Source organism: Vulpes vulpes, chromosome 5 (genome assembly GCF_048418805.1).
Source record: "Vulpes vulpes isolate BD-2025 chromosome 5, VulVul3, whole genome shotgun sequence".
Lineage (NCBI taxonomy): Eukaryota > Metazoa > Chordata > Mammalia > Carnivora > Canidae > Vulpes > Vulpes vulpes.
The window spans coordinates 117,246,498-117,263,907 of NC_132784.1; the positions used below are offsets into that span (position 1 = coordinate 117,246,498).

Here is a 17,410-nt window from a genome sequence, read left to right on the forward strand (position 1 = left end):
TAATACTAGGAAATCTCTTAATTCATTGTCTTTATATTTTAAAAATAACATATGCTTTATCTTGTTTAATGTTGAAAAATAAGGTAAATCAAATGACTTTGATTAATTAAAATGTTAGCTAGGAGTAAAAGAAAATGTTCTTAATATAGTAAGAAAGAGTTGGACCCCAATTAAACTTCTTAATGCACAGAAACACTACTAATCTAAGTAATAATGTTGTTAGAATTATTTTTTAATAATAGACTTTACTTTTTAGAGCAATTTTAGTTAGGTTTGCAGCAAAATTGTATAAGTACTATGCACTAACCGATTGCGCCCCTAGAGTACCTGTTTGCAGCAAAATTGAGTGGGAGGTACAGAGATTCTTGTGTACCTCTACTCACCCACACACACATAACTTCCCTCAGATCTGCATCCCCCTACCAGAGTGGTACATCTGTTACAGTTGGTAAACCTACGTTGAGACATCATTATCACCCAAAGTACATAGTTAACATGAGGGTTCACTCTTGGTGTTTTACAGTCTGTGGATTTGGGAAAATGTACATAATGACATGCATCCACCATGATAGTGTGATGCAGAGAAGTTCCACTAACTTAAAAATCTTCTTTGCCCAACCAGTTTGTTCTCCCTACACCCTAACTCCTTGCAGTGACTCATCTTACTGTCCCCATGGCTTTCTTCTTTCCAAAATGTCAAGTAGTTGGAATCATACAGTATGTAGCATTTTCAGATTTGCTTCTTTTGCTTACTAATATTCATTTAAGTTTTCTCCATGGTTTTTAATGGCTTTATAGCTTATTCCTTTGTAATTGAAAAATACTACATTGTTTGGATGCAACACAGTTTATCTACTCACCTACTGAGGCATATCTTGGTGGCTACCAAGTTTTGGCAATTTTGAATAAAAGTGCTAAACATCTATGTGAAGGCTTTTGTGTGGATATAACTTTTCAGCCTCTGTGGGTCAACCAGGGAGTGTGATTGCTAGGCCATATGGTAACAGTGTGTTTAGTTTCATAAAAACAGCAACAAAAACAACAAAACACCCCCCGCCCCAGTATCTTCCAAAGTGGCTGTACCATGTGGACTTCCCACCAGAATCAAATGAGAGAGTTCTTGTTGCTCCACATCCTCACCAGTATGTGATACTGTCAGCATTGTGGATTTTGGCCAATCCAATAGGTGTTTACCAGTATCTTGATGTTTTAATTTATAATTTCCTAATGACATAATGTGGAGCATCTTTTTCTGTGCTTATTTGCTATTTGTCGATCTCTTTTGGTTGGTAAGATGTCTGTTAAGGTCTTTGGACCATTTTTTAATTGAGTTGTTGATTTGCTTAGTATTGATTTTTAAGAGTTCTTTATATTGTTTTGGATAACAGCCTTTTATCAGAGGTGTCTTTTGCAAATATTTTCTCATAGTCTGAGGTTTGTGTTCTCATTCTGTCTATAATTGTTTTTCAAAAGATGTATTTATTTCTACAAAATGCATCTTTTTAAAGGTTTGTTTATTCATTAGAGAGAGATTGTGTGTGCAGGGGGGAGGGGCAGAGAGAGGGAAAGAAGCAGACTCCTTGCTTAGTGTGGTATCCTTCCCCACCAAAGCCTGGGGCTGATCTCATGACCCTGAGATCATGACCTGAGCCGAAATCAGTAGTCTGATGCTTAACTGACTGAGCCCCAAAGTGCATCTTAAATGTATATAGTTTTTATTTTAAATGTTACCAATGAGTGAGATACGATGGTGGATTAAAGAAAGAGTTGAAAGAAGAGGGACGCCTGGGTGGCTCAGCGGTTGAGCGTCTGCCTTTGGCTCAGGTCGTGATCCTGAGGTCCTGGGACCGAGTCCTGCATCGGGCTCTCTGGGGGGACCCTGCTTCTCCCTCTGCCTGTGTCTCTGCCTCTCTCTGTGTGTCTCTCATGAATAAATAAATAAAATTTTTAAAAAAGAGTTGAAAGAAGATACTGTTACATTCTTCTTCTTTCAGAGAGATTTAAATCATCCCTCTATGATATCTCTTTGGTGTGGTCATTGTTTTTTTTTGTTTTGTTTTGTTTATTTCTTGCTTAAGCACTGAAACTTTGAAAAAATAAATCACCCACACATAAATGGACTTGTTTCATCTCATTTAATAAAACAGAGTAAGCACACTGTCTAAAAAATTTGATGAACTTTCTGGCAAAGAGAAGAAAAACATACTTTAATTTAGAATGAGGTGAGTCAAGAATACCACTTCTTGAACTGCTACCAATTTTCTCTTTAAGAGAAAGTTTTAGTGTGAAATCGTTATTCAGTAAGATCATATTACTTGTTATGGAGCAATGACTTCTCTAAATAGAAAGTCCTGTTTCCTTTGGACATAGAAAATGAAAGTTTGCTGCCTTGATTTTCTTCATCTAAATTTGAAATTTATTTTTAACTTGTATGCAAAATATTCTTATTATTTTATGATCATGGACTTCATTGATAACATGATTTTGTCTTTAGAGAGCAGAGTTTATATAATGTATGTTCTATTTAATTTCCTTTCACGTTGAAATCTGCTATAATGAAAAAATACTAAAGGAAAATTGTCTTTTTTCCAAACCTTTTTGATTTTATAGAAATTTATTGGCAATAATATGGGAGAAATCTATATTTTAAGTCCTTGCTCTCTATAAATGTAATGAAATTAATTTCCAAGTTATTACCTGCACATACGTGTATATTGTGTATGTGTGTAGCCGTTATGAAGTAATAAAAAATACTGGAGATTATTTCCTCTGGGAAATTCCATCTGATCTTCTTAAATAACAAATGATCTAATCTAATCATACAGTAGTTTATAATTAACATAATTAAAAAACATAATAAATGTAAATGTTAAAAGGACAGTTTATGATGGTAGATGAGTGCCTTCATGGTATGAATTTATTTATTTAGGATCTAATACAAGGAAGCATCTATAAATGTCGCAGCTTCCTACAGTCAAGAGGGACTAAATAGTCCAAAATTATGGAAATGCCTAAAAACATTATAGTTGAGGTGACTAGATTAAATATTAAAGACACCAATATATTTCTAATGCATATTTAACATGATAAAACACAGACCTCTAAACCACTGTATATAGGGTAGTAAATAACAAGACATCATACGCAACTCCCAAAATCTGCAGTAGAAAAGGTCACTATAATATATAGTGAATAAGGTGCATGATTATATCATTCCCACAATGAAATATTTAACAATTGCTTCTTTTATAATCAACCAATGTAAAGACCACATACTTACAAGATAAGAGGGTGGAAACATAGACCATATTTTGATAGATAATTAAGTTATTAAATAAGAAGAAGAAAATAAGAGCATCTGGGTGGCTCAGTTAGTTGAGCATCTGACTCTTAGTTTTGGTTCAGGTCATGATCTCAGGGTCATGAGATCAGCCCTGAATCTGACTGTGCTTAGCAAGGAGGTTGCTTGAGATTCTCTCTCTCTCCCTTTGCCCCTCCCCCTGCTAGTGTGTGCACTCACGGGTGCTCTCTCTCTCTAAGATAAACAAATCTTTAGAAATAAATAAGAAGAAAATAGTCTATGAACTCCTGATATAGCCATCTAGTAAAATTATATTAACATTTCAATCACTCCCTAAAAACTACTTTGTCCTAAGCATTATGTTCCTATTATTTGAGAAGTTCAGCAAAACAGAGAATTAATTGTAAGTCATACATGATAGATAAATCAATCAGCAAAGTAAAAAAACATAAAATGTATCTTCTTGAAAACACATCCATATGCACGGACACACACACACACACACACAAAAAGTATTTATCATGAATTTACTTTCCAAACATAATTCTACAATATGTAGACAGTCATATTATGAAGATGCTCCTATTTGAATAGATGATGTTAAAGACCATAATATTTAAGTAAAAAGAACATATATGCTGTCCACATACAGAAAGCTAATAATGCATTGAAGATTTTACTATACCAAAATTGCACCGATGTAAATCTAAGTTTTGTGTGGCTATGAATATAGTTCTTTAAGTCCGGGCATTGAGAGTAAAACTTCATTTAGGATTTTTTTTTTTCATTTAGGATTTTTTAAACCATATGTCTTTATCTAAGTCATGATAGAGAATAATGTCAATGCTGCTCTTTTTAGTTTCGGACTCATTTTGATCTTCTCTTTGATTATAGCTATCCAACGTGAAAAGAAGCAGCTCTTGATTTGCTTTGTTTCTGCCTTGCAGCTTCCACTCCTATTTTTTTTAAAAAAGATACTTGTTCTTTGTTGACTTCAATGATACATTCTCTTTGCTCCTGCTGAACATCACGTGGCTTAACACTGAAGCAAAGGTAACCAACTACAGGATAACAAAAAGGACAGTCAGGTTTCACAACAGCATGTTGTTCTTTCTGCATGTGTCTTAATGCCATTAAGTCATTTGGTCTCTATAACATCTCTGTTTTCTTACCTTAGGATGAGAACTTGAGACACAGTTATGTCAAATAATTTGCTCACAGTCACACAGTAAGTAGCACAGCTAAGCTGAATGCTGTGACAGCCCTTAACTGCTGTACAGTTTCCTGCCATCAACCATGTGAAGGCGGTTTACAAACTGTAAGACAGTTATATAAATAGAATAGTGTTCAGTTGAGATCAAGTTAACAAGTATCTTAAAGTGTAAGACACTATCCTATAAGGGGATTTGAAGATGAATGACAAAATCCTGTCTAAAAAGAACTTACTGAAGAAACATGGTGTATCATTATGAGGGATAATCTAGAGCAGGTGGGGAAAGTGTAACTACTGTATTTGAAATTTAAACAAGATATTCTGGAAACCCAGAAGACAAATGTCTGCCTGAAGAACTTGAAGAAAGTATTTTTGGAAGGTATTTGAAAAAGGTCTTGAAAAATTCTCCATGATTTCTCATAGAGAATTCACATCAGTGAAATCATTTAAGAATGAAAGTTCTGGAAATCCAGAGTAGTGAGATAGGAAGGTACAGGGGAAAATGCAATGGGGGCTGATCCTAGAATTAAATACAGGGGATAGGTAGCAAAGACCTTAGTGTCTTTTCTTCCTCAAGGGAAAGAAAATGAGTGCGAGAGCAGGGGAAAGGAGACAGAGAGAGAATCCCAAGCAGGCCACATGCCCAGGGCCGAGCCAGCTCAGGGCTCAGTGTCACAACCCTGAGATCATGACCTGAGCCGAAATCAAGAGTAAGACACTTAACCAACTGAGCCACACAGGCGCCCCTACTTGAAGACCTTCTAAGGAATTCTGAGTTGAATTGTTTAGCTAATGGAAAACCATAAAATTGAGCGTATGCAGTGTTCATTGGCAAGAATGATTTGAAGCAGGAGGCTCTTTTAAGAAGACAGAGCGATACTTTAGGAGAGATATGAGAGAGCTTGAATTAGGACAAATGTAAGGGGAAAAATGCAGTAAAAAATGTATTAGGGATAGAATTGATCAGAAAAGCCAATCTAGTAGATACAGGAGATGAAACTGAAAAGATGAAAATGGAAAAACATTCAATAAGAGAAATTGTAAGATAATTAACTTGGTTTGACATACAGAGGTGGAGGCACATGCCCCACAGTGATGTCTATGATCACTTCATGGGTTTCTTCTTCTAGGTCCAGGAACCCAAAATCTTTCCACTTCCTCTTCACCAATTTGGTTTCTGTTAAGAAATCTTGTGATGTTTGTTTGGTTATGACCATTTAGTTTAAATAGCCTGAGTTTGCAGTGGTGAACAGTTGCAAGCTTTTCCACTAATTTTTTGTTGATGTTAAATGCTGATCTCTTTATTAAAATATTAAACAATAACCAAATAGTGTATAAGTATATGCAGCTTAGAGACAAAGGCAAAACACACAGGTGTCAATACTTGCGGCAACATGATGTAGTAGGAAGAACTCCGCTCTTGTTTAGACCCTGGCTTTCCCACTTACTAGTATGCATGTTGGGCATTTGCTGGATCTTAATGTCAGGGCTCCTTTCTGGGATGGTTGTAGATCACAATAATGTATGAAAAGCATAAGGAAAGGCACAGTAAATGCTACTAATATTTTCCCTTACCATTTGTGCTCATCTTCCATTCTAATCAGCCCTTCTCTCCATCCTCGTGTGACTCATCTTGAACCATTCTTTGGGTTAAACTACCCCAAGGGCTATTCATAGTTTCCCAGCCAGCTAAGCATCAAAAGTTTTTCCAGGCCTATTCTCTGGCAGCTAGAAGTTTTTCTATTCCACAGCCAAAAATGATATATCCATTCTGCTTAGGTTGTTAGGGAAGAATGTGAGATGACCTTAGGCTGCATTCCCTGCATTCCCAATGCTCTGGAAGTTCCCATTCACAGTCTTTTCATTCTTTGGGGCTTTTTTCCCCCTTCTGTTGCAGCAAAGCTGAAAGGGGAAGAAACTATAACTGTCACCCGGGGTGTGTTGGCTGTCATCTGGTGATGAGTTTTCCCTATCACCCATTGCCTCTGCTAGGTAGCTTGTAAGTAGTTTGAAGCCTGAGGCTGTGACATTGGAAATATTTTTTTTTAATTGTAAAAATGCAGTTTTAAAATTTATATGAATTACAATTTGCCTTTGTTCTTCTCAGGGCACTTTAACAGGTTTATAGCTTTACCAGCTGGCTTCTGATTCAACTTGCTTTCATTAGCAATCTAAGTCTCTATTACCATTAACTTTTATTTTTATTATTTTTAAAGATTTTATTTATTTACTTATTCATGAGACACACAGAGAGAGGCAGAGACACAGGCAGAGGGAGAAGCAGGCAGGTAGGTAGGTAGGTAGAAAGAAATAGAAGACAGATCAATAGATAGACAAACAAACAGGTGTAGGTGTAGATGTATATGTATTCTCTAATATAATTCTCCCAGCACCCCTCAGAGATAGGTGCTTTTTGACATAAAAGGAAACTGAGGCTAGTTGACATGAATTAATTTTTTGAGATTACAAATCCAGTGAATGTGAGAAGCCAGATTTCTACCCAGTTTTCTTTGAGTCCTATCACAGAATATTTTTTAAAGATCTTATTTATTTATTTATTTATTTATTTATTTATTTATTTATTTACGAGAGGATGTGTGCACATGGGCGGTGGAGGGAGGGGCAGAGAGAGACTCTGCGGCGTCCCCGTGTTGAGGGCAGAGCACCACGAAGGGCTTGAGCTCATGACCCGGAGATCACAACCTGAGTGGAATTTAGGGATCCCATGCGTAACTGACTGAACCACCTGGACACCCCCAGAGTCTGTTTCTTTTATTTTGGTAACTGAAGGTACGTATTTAGCAAGGATTTTCTTTTATGAGAGGTCAGAAAATCAGTGGGGCTACCTTTCAAGTATGAAGAAGAGTATATGTATATTTTGTGAACTATATAGATTTTTAAGCCTCCTTTTCACAGTTGATTCAGAGAAAGGGGGGTGGGTAATTGAGGTTGTTTTCCTGCAGTGGGTTTATGCTACTGTTCTGCTCAGGAACTTTCTCTCATGCTTTGTGAGAGGCCCTTTCATGGTGTGAAACTAACTAGTCCTTGGGGCACCTGCGCAACCGAGTTTGTAGTCATTTATTCCATCCTCCATACAAATGAACTATGTATAATTTATGTCATAAAAAAACAGTATATGTTCTAACTTTTAAGTTTGTAGTCACCCCAAAATCTTAATTAATCATCCTATTAATTTAATTCACTTTCAAACAACATATTTTGTACGATTTTAGTTGTGTGTTCTTATTCTTTGGGGGTATTTGGTGAAAAGGTTAGGTAGGTCCAGCCAAAGGCTAGTCAAAATGTTTCTGTACTGGAGATTTAGATTGATCCTAATGCTGAGAGCGGCAAATGTGTTCATTATTTAAATAAGCCCAAGCTGCCAAATGAATCATAAAGGCAGCCGGGTGTCCTGTGCCAAGGTGTCATTTTCATTAAGTGTGAGATTGCACCTGAAGGACAGTTTAATTTGCAGCTGCTAAAAATATTTCGACAGAGTGATACTGTTACAAGTGGCAGGTGGTGCCCAAACGTGAATTTTGCAAGAAATGCCATCTGTGGGATGAGGTGTGGAAGACTGTCAAGGGGGTGGTAAAGGAGATAAAGGGGGGAAGAAAAGAGAGGTATATTTACTCAGCGTCTATTGCTAAGATCATGACTAAAGATCCCATGCTTCACATGATAGTATTGGCTCAAGATCATTACATAGATTATTTGTTCAGCTTCTATTATGTGCTCCGGGCGTTGCAAAAGTACCACAGTACCTGTAAAGACACTGTTTCTTCCCCAAAGGCGTGTCATTTAAACTATCCAGATGAGAGAATCCTTTCCAGCTCTATTTACCTTTCATAGTGTTTACATTGCAGTTTGATGCTGGCAAGAGTAATGCACTTTGATCTGCTTAAAATGGATTTTGCCACTTTCTTTTGATGTTCAGCTTTTAGTTCACATCCACATCGATTTCCGGCTTCATATTGTAAGAAAAATTTTCAATTGTACAAGCTCAAAGATTTTGTTAAATCATCATCTCTTGGGATTTTGTGAACTTTGCAGAATAGAGAACATTGAAATGTGGAAAGGCATCTAGGGATATTATCATTGTTCACGTTATTTAAAGATCTGTATATGTGTGTCTATTAGTTTTGTGGACTTGGCCACATTGAAATCAGGCACTTGTACCTGGAGTCTGGAACGAGACATTCTCTGCCCTAATGGCCTACAGAATACAGATTTAAAAAGCAAAAGTAACTAGTGAGTTTGAGTTCTTCATTTCTGCCTGCCATTTGACGGTAGTAACTGAAAGTAGAATAGCTTCCTTTGTGAATACGATGAACTTTCTTTGGTTCTCAAGGAGAGCTAATAAAGTAGGTCAGTATGAATGAATTTGGGTAAAAGTTTTCCATGGGGAGTTTTTGATGACAAGGCAAGTTATTGAATTGCTTGTAGTTTTTCAGGACAATGGTAATCTCTGACCTCCAACATATGCATTGTTTTTAGCTTCATAAAATGGAGAGACATTATTTTCTGTGATTTTAATCCTATTGATAGAATCTAATTTTGAAATATTGCAGAGTATTAATTTTACTATATTAATTAAGACAAAAGGATGGGATCAAAAACAGAAAAGTTTCTTCCATGTTAAAAGAACATTCATGAAAATTCAGGAGAACAGGGTCACTTGGGGGGCTCAGTGGTTGAGTGTCTGCCTTTGGCCCAGGGCGTGATCCTGGAGACCTGGGATCAAGTCCCACATTGGGCTCCCTGCATGGACCTGCTTCTCCCTCAGCCTGTCTGCCTCTCTCTCTGCATCTCTCATGAATAAATAAATACAATCTTAAAAAAAGAAAAAGAAAGAAATTTCAGGAGAACATTTTGAAAACCTGCTGTTGTGTAATAACTCTTAGAAATAGTTGCAATTTAAAGAAACATGTCCAAGCAGTTCTTTAATTGGGAACCTAAACACTGTTGGGGGCTGTTCTGCTCTTCCCAATAGCTTTAAGGAACTGTCAAAAAGCAAGGAAATGTGACTCTTCTAAACACACACACTCACACACACACACACACACACACACTTACATAGTTTAGGAAATTCATTTATTAATCTCTTCACTCATTTAGGAACCATGTTCTGTTTCAGAAATTATGCTTCACCTGGAAGAAATAATTGGGAAAAAATAGGGAGATCAGCTTACAAGAAGAGAGAGGAAAGAAAACAAATGATTAAAGAAGAGTTTTCTGGATTCTAATCAAGGAATATACGCCAGGTGCCAGGGAATGGTTGTGTGTTAAAAGGGGAAAGACAGTAGTACAAGAAGGTTTGGAAAAGGTGAGGCCAGAGGCAGGGAAAACAGTTTGAACATGACGGCCAGGGGAGAAGAGATAAGGGCCTACATTTGCGTAGCTGCAGTGAGAGATTCAAAATGCTTCAGGAAATACTTTGTTATATATAGAAGCTGAAAGCGAGAGACGGAGAGATGTAGGACAAATGCCTGTCATAACAAGTACAAAAAGGAAGATAATAGAAAAAGAATTAAATGTTATAAAAGAGATAAAAGGCAAACTTTCTTTCATGTTACATGAACTAAATGCCTGTGAAGATAGTAGATTGGGTATTTTCTTGAATGATAGCAGATTCACTGAGCTATTGAAGGGAAACAGTGGTCCATCCTGCTAGAAATAGAAGTCCAAGTTAGTTTGTGGCTACCACTGACTGCCCTCAGTTTGTTTTCTATTTTAGAGACCCTGTGAATAGTGTAAGATTTCCCATTTTCCCCTTACGCTGGGAAGCTTGGAGCCAAAACCGTGGTCCGTGTCACATGCACGTGTTGATGAATGGAGCATCTACTTTTAGAGTTGTTACTGGCTCACAGTGACCTTGGCCTTTGTGTCCTTTCTGCTTCCACATCTTAGTTCAGGCGACGTTGTCATGCTCCGTCACACCTGAAATCTGTTCTGGAAGTTATATGGTTAAAGCCATTAGTACTTTCTCCTATAGCACTGTATGGATGGCTTAGAAGAAACAGCTGATACACATAGAAGACCAGTTAGATGATTCCAAAAGTGTAACTGTAAAGTAAAAAAGAACACGAATTGTACAAACAACATTAAGAGTATAAAACAGGGAAAGAAGTGGCAATAATAGCAGCAATAAGTCTGATAATAAATTAAGAAGGCAAAACAGAAGTCCTGCAGGAAATAGAAGCAATTTAAGGTAAAATAACATTTTATATGTAGACGTTGATGTTGACATTAGCCAAAACGGAAAGGTAGGAGCTGAAGCAGTTTTAAAAGAAGTGTAGGTAAGTTCCTTACTAGTCATGATGAATTAAAATTGCAATGAACTACTTAGGTAGAAAATTTAAGCAGAGGTTTAAAATGCAGACTTGGATCTAGGAGGAAAATAAAGGCTGATACAGCACAGAGATACTTGAAGCTCTAAAAGTGAATCAATTCCTAATGAAAAAATTCTAAAAATATAACAAAATTAAGAATATTGAAATAGTGGAAGAAACACCTGGCGAAGTCTTCATTTACAGGAGTGGAAGGCAAGGAAAAGTGTCCAAAAAGACAGGACTTTGGAAGCATCTATATTTGGGCATTTAGGAGAGAGGAAAAGGAAATCATAAAGGAAATAGTGAAGGTTAGGTAATGAGCAGTTGGGGTTCAGAGCCGCAGAAGCCACACTCCAGAGAAACAGTGAAAACCTTCAGTAAAGATTTTATTGTGCCATTGGCTACAGACAACCAAGGAAGGATGAGCAGCCAATTCTGTTCGTCAATTTGATGGTTTCTATTGATTATCAGTAGAACACTCTCAGGGGTGAAATGCCAAAAGCTAGACAGACGGTAAAGAGTTGAGGAGTCAACAGAGCAGGGAGTCTGAGTATGAGCGCTCTGTCAAGGGGTCCTAGGGTTTAGTGGGTGCAAGAAGCACAGCAGATTCTATAGCACAGTGTCGATGGAAGTTTCCTGTTTTCTTTTGTGGGGTAAAACTATCTTAAAAAGAAATATTTGGCACAGACTCATTTAAAAGGGAAAGATTGAGAAGCCAAAAAAAAAAAAAAAAAAAGAACCAACTTCTTCCCTTCATTTTGCAACTTCCCATTTGCTAGATTTCTTCCTGTTTTCATCGCTTTTCTCGCTGCATTAGGTTTTGTCTTCTCTTCTCTTTGGACCCTACACCCGACTGTCGAGTTAAAATAACTTCAACTCTAGTTCCCATTTCTTTCCTGAACTTTTGCATTCCCTGGCCTGTGGGACAAGTTTACAAGCATCTCACTTTAAAAGCAGCACAAAACTGAGCTCATCTTCCTTCTCTAGTCCTTTATCTATCCTTTCTCGAGCGTTCCTATCTCAGTAAATGATTCCTATCCAACCAATTTTTAGATCAGACATTACTTTAATATTTCCATGTTTCCCCCCTACTCCCTACATTCAACATCTCCTCAGTGAACACGATCTATTGATCGTGCTTCACATCATCCCCGCCTATGTCACCATCTCTGCTATTCCAGTCCAAATCACCAGCCTCCACAGTGGTCTTCCTGCCTTAATCCTTGCCTTGCTATATATTTTTTTCTGTAACAGTCACAGTGATCTTATTAAAATAGAAATCTGATAATGTCATTACTAGGGTTAAAATACTTCAGTGGTTTTCCTCAAAGCCACGAGGCCAATATGTTCCTGAACAACACTTCCTTCTTATTCTGGCTTCCACTTAACTTTCTTTCTCCTCTCTGACCACCTGTCTCTTCATTAACTACTATTTGTGTGCACAGCCTTGCAGTTTCTCTGACCTTGCATGTGTTCCTTCTACCTGGGACATTCCTGGTTACTCTTCAGGTCTTGAATTACAGGTCATATCTTCTAAGAAAAACTTGTCCTAGTTCTTTTAAGGCAAGATTAATTTTCCTTTCTATTTCCAATTGCATTCTTTCCCAAATTCTTACTTTTGTTCTTTTTGTGCAGTGTAATAATCGCTGTTTAATCGTTGGCATTCCCTCGCAGATAGAAAACATTTCATCATAGTATCCCCTAATCCTCCACAATCCAGAGCATACAGTAGGTGTCTATGAAAGATTTGATAAATGAAAATACAGATGGTGAGTGATTGTGCGAAGAATAGAGATTGTTAACGGAGCAATATTTTGTCAATTATTGGATTGAAAGCAAAGAGAGGGAGGCTTTAGACTTAGAAATGAGGAGAGATCATTTTTCTACAGAGTGAAAGAAAAGGAAAACTGGAGATCAGGGTAAAGGAAGGAACAGGAGGAAGTTCACATTTAATGGTTTTGGTTGCATCAATATAGCAAGTAAGTCCATCTTTGGAGAGTTAAGAGAGAGATGGTACCTTAGTTGGCTTGAAGACAATCAGAATGATTTTATTTTATTGTTTTATTTTTAACAGATTTTATTTATTCATGAGAGACACAGAGAGAGAGGCAGGAACACAGGCAGAGGGAGAAGCAGGCTTCGTGCGGGACCCCAGGACCACGCCCTGAGCCAAAGGCAGATGCTTAACCGCTAAGCCACCCCAGGCATCCCCAGAATGATTTTAAAGAGTTGCTGCTAATAAATCTATAGTAAGCCACTAAAAGTCAATAAAGTAATTCCTTAGCAACACTAGGATTCTTGTTTGGGATAAATAGCCTGAGTTAATAAGTAGCACATCCATTTACTATGATGATATGATCATCCTTGCTTAGATACAGGGACACAGGGAAAAAAAGTTCTGGGGTTTTGTAAGGCAGGTGCAGTAGAGGTTCAGGAGCCCAAGGGGTTTGAGGATAATAGGGAAGGCAATTAGAATGATTGATTAGAAGGTTTGGATTGGATAAAGAGGGGAATTCATCAGGGAGAAGAGAGATAGACTAAGAGAATCGGAGGAAGGGTACAAGGACAAAATGTAGTAAGGAAGGGGAAGGGGAAATTTGAGGCATTGAAGACATAGAAGAGTTTTCAGAAGAGATTTTGATCATAGAAAGATTTTGTAAATTTAAAATAGGAGAAGAATGAGTCCTTTTAAATTTTCAAAAGAGATTAACTAGAGACCTATTTTATTTTGAAATAGGAATGAATGTTTTTCCAAGTACAGAACATATCCTGAAGGTCTTAAAGATAAAATACATTAGATTGATATTGTTTTTCTTGATATTCTTATTTTCTTAAAATGGATTTGTCTTTTAAATAAATCTTTTTTTTTTTTAAAAAAGGAAGAACTCAATTTGAAATAAACCCAATGTAAAATGTGGGAAACATATAATTTATTTTTTGCTGTTTCTGACACTATGTCAAACTTAATTTACCAACAAAGTCCTCCATGCCTATAGTATCAAATATTTAAAGAGAGACATCCTAGACCCTTTCAACAATGAATGCAGTTGATAATTTGCTTGAATTATTTCTCACTAGAGTCCATGCTTGTAAAAATGATTATTTTCTTCAGATATTTTAGAGAGTGAAACATGATGTTTGGTAACATCTTCTGTGATGCCCAGATACCAAACTAAGAGACTGTACATGTAAAATATTGTTTGCTTTGTTGTCACTTTTGTGCTTCTGACTTTTGCTAGAATATAACTTTCTTTTTTTCCTAAGATTTTATTTATTTATTTGAGAGAAAAAAGAAAGAGGGAGAGAGAGATAGAGTACATGACCAGGGAAAGGGATAGAAGGAGAAGCAGACTCCCTGCCGAGCTGGGACCCACCTCCCCCCCCCAAGGTGTGGCTCCATCCCAGGACACTGGATCATGACCTAAGTTGAAGGCAACCTATTGAGCTACCCAGGGGCCTCAAATTATAGCTTTCTGAGAATAAGTGATATATATTATTCATTTTGTTTCCGACACAGTGTCTTAGACATATTTGTGAGCAAATAAAATAGCTGGATTTAATTACTTGAAATTCTCTTAAGTTATGCAATTATTTGTGTGAACAACTACACTAATTTGGGAGGTAATATTAGATGAACTTCTCCTTTTTTTAAAAAAAAGATTTTATTTATTTATTCATGAGAGACACAGAGAGAGGCAGAGACACAGGCAGAGGGAGAAGCAAGGTACATTCAGGGAGCCCGATGCAGAACTCGATCCCAGGACCCCAGGATCACGCCCTGAGCTGAAGGTAGACGCTCAACCACTGAGCCTCCCAGGAGCCCCCAAACTTCTCTTTTAGTGCTCTAGTATTAGAGCAGAAGAATGTATAATTTTTTTAATTCTAATTTTGTTGCTGAATTATAATGAGATCTCCAAATTTAGCATGTGAGTGAGGTTTCCTTTCATTATTATCAGCACATAATATATTTGTTAACATTTTATAAAGTGTTTCACATGCACCATTTAAGTTTAAAATATGTGTTTTATACGAACCATTTGTGACAAAGTGAATAGAATCCAATTTGAAATAAATCAATTTGGGGACACCTGGGTGGCTCAGCGGTTGAGCATCTGCCTTTGGCTCAGGGCGTGATCTCGGATCTTGAGATCCAGCCCCACCTTGGGCTCCCTGCAGGGAGCCTGCTTCTCCCTCTGCCTGTCTCTCTGCCTCTCTCTGTGTGTCTCTCATGAATAACTAAATAAATCTTTTTAAAAAAAAAAAAAAAGGAAGAACTCAATTTGAAATAAACCCAATGTAAAAATTAGTCCTCTTAGATCTGAGAGCTAAGAGCCCTGCCAAAATGTTGCAAGTGACCGAACTGAATTCTTTGATGTGGAGGTCTGTGCTCTCTATGTGCACACACACAAACACACGCACACCGCTGCATTTCTCGGAGCTTAACGTCATCAGTGTGGTAAGAATTCTTTGATCTGTAACATACCAGTTCCTACCATGTCCCATTAGTTATTCTGCTCATTATTCCTGATGAGACAAACATGTACATACAAACATATATATGTATATGAATAAGTTTACGAAGAAAGCTTTGTGAAGAAAAGCAAGCTTTGTGATAATTATGAAGATTGAAGTAGTATATTATTTTACATATCTTATAAAAGTTCTGGTGCTAAGTGAGTCCAACTTTTAAAAGTTGTTTCCCCACTCTTAGTCCACTGGGCACACTGAACTTTAAATGTAAGTAGGTAATAAATGGTATATTTCACATTATGTACAGAGTCTGTATAAGTTCCCTGAGTGGGATAGTGGGGTGCGGCCCTACATGCATGGTCCCAGAGCAAATGTTAAAAGAAAGTAGGAAGGTTACAAGCCCAGAACACATGATGGTGATGATTGTACCCAGGTGTAAAGGTTAGGACGAAATAACATGGGGAAAGCTAGTTTCAGGGTTCAGACCTCTTCGCTGGTATCTCAAGTACGGTACTGACCCACGTGCGCATGTTTCATTTCTGACTCAGTAACATAATATAGCATGGGAGTAAAGATGGATTATTGTAAGAATATAAATACCTGCAATGTCCTAAGTGCTTTCAGTGAAATGAACTCAGCTTCTTACTATATGACATCTTAAAGCCAATGAAGCTATTGTATACTTTTATGTATTTGTAAGCATCACAACCACATCAACCCAGGTATTTACAAAGTTTTGTTTTGTTTTGTTTTTAAATGTGGCTCTAAACATTGCTAATATACCTTCTGCATAATATAGCCGGTCTTGTTTCTTTTTTATTTCTTTTTTCTCTCTGCTCCTCCTTGCACAGATACTCTCTGAATGGCCACTGTGTTTTAACCTTTAGGATCATAGCATCAAACAAAGCGTGCCATGTCCTTGTTCTCCTGGCATGTATATTCCATTGGGGTGGGGAGGGAGCTAGGCAATAAACACATAAGATTAGAGACAAAGAAAGATCAGGTGTTTAATAATGTTAGGAAGAGAAATAATGCATGAAAAAATAATAACCAAAAGTAAGGATTTTAGTGCTATAAATAGAATAGTCAACAAAGATCTGTCTGATAATCCAATATTTGAAGAGAGACCTGAGTAAAAGTAGGAATCCAGTCATTCTGATTTGTGAGGTCAGAGTCACACAGGGAGGAAAATCTGAGGCAGTACTGAGAGTACTTAACTTGTTTGAAAAGCAGAAAGGAAGTGGTGTGGCTGGCTAGGACTAAGTAGGCAAGGAAGGGTAGGTAGAGAAAAAAGGCTAGCAGAGACCAAATCATAAATGAGGTCTGATCGCAGGAAGGATTTGTTTTATTGTGCGTGATTTGGGAAGATACAGGAGGGTTTAGAGAGGGAAGTGACATACTGGAGGTTCATTCTGACTGTTGTGTGGAGAAATAGAATGGGATTGGCAAGGTAGAAACCAGAAGGGTGCGAGGAGTCCAGCACTGGCCATGGTGGCCTGGGAAAGACTGGTCATAGACGGCGTGGGGAGAAAGCTGATGGATGTGCCGATGCATAGAACAGGGTTGTGAGAGGCAGAGAACTCAAGGTGGCTCCAGAATACAGAGGTGGCTTGAGTACGTGGTAAATAATGTTGCCGTTTACTGAAATGGAGAGGGTTTGTTTATTTATTTTCTATGGATCTCCCCTCTCATCCAGTCTTTGCTGAAAACTATAATAGACCGATCTGTACTTTGATTTAAACTATTTTATAGTTGGAAGGAAGAATAACAATGATGATGGCAGTAAGCAATATTTGACAGCACTTAAATATTTTAATATCCAGGAATGCATTTGTACAATGTGGTCACACTGAGAATTTCTGCACCTACTCCTAACTTTCCAAAAAAGAATTAAAGAAATTTTTTTGCAACATAAGGTGATTTCTAACATACTTTAAAATACATAATTATGAACAGTCTACATAATTATGAACTATGGAAATATTAGTTCTTGAAATATGTCAAAAAGAAGTGAAGAGAAAGTGAAAATGGACTGTAATGAATGGTATTATTTATCTAACTGTGAATTAATATATATGCTGTAATTTTTCTATC

General features: G+C 37.2%; 1 protein-coding gene across 7 annotated transcripts in view; it reads left to right on the forward strand.

Moving 5' to 3' along the window:
* Window positions 1-17,410, forward strand: part of SEMA3A (semaphorin 3A) — a 455,199-nt gene that overhangs the window by 395,089 nt on the left and 42,700 nt on the right. The gene's annotated exons all lie outside the window — the stretch shown is intronic.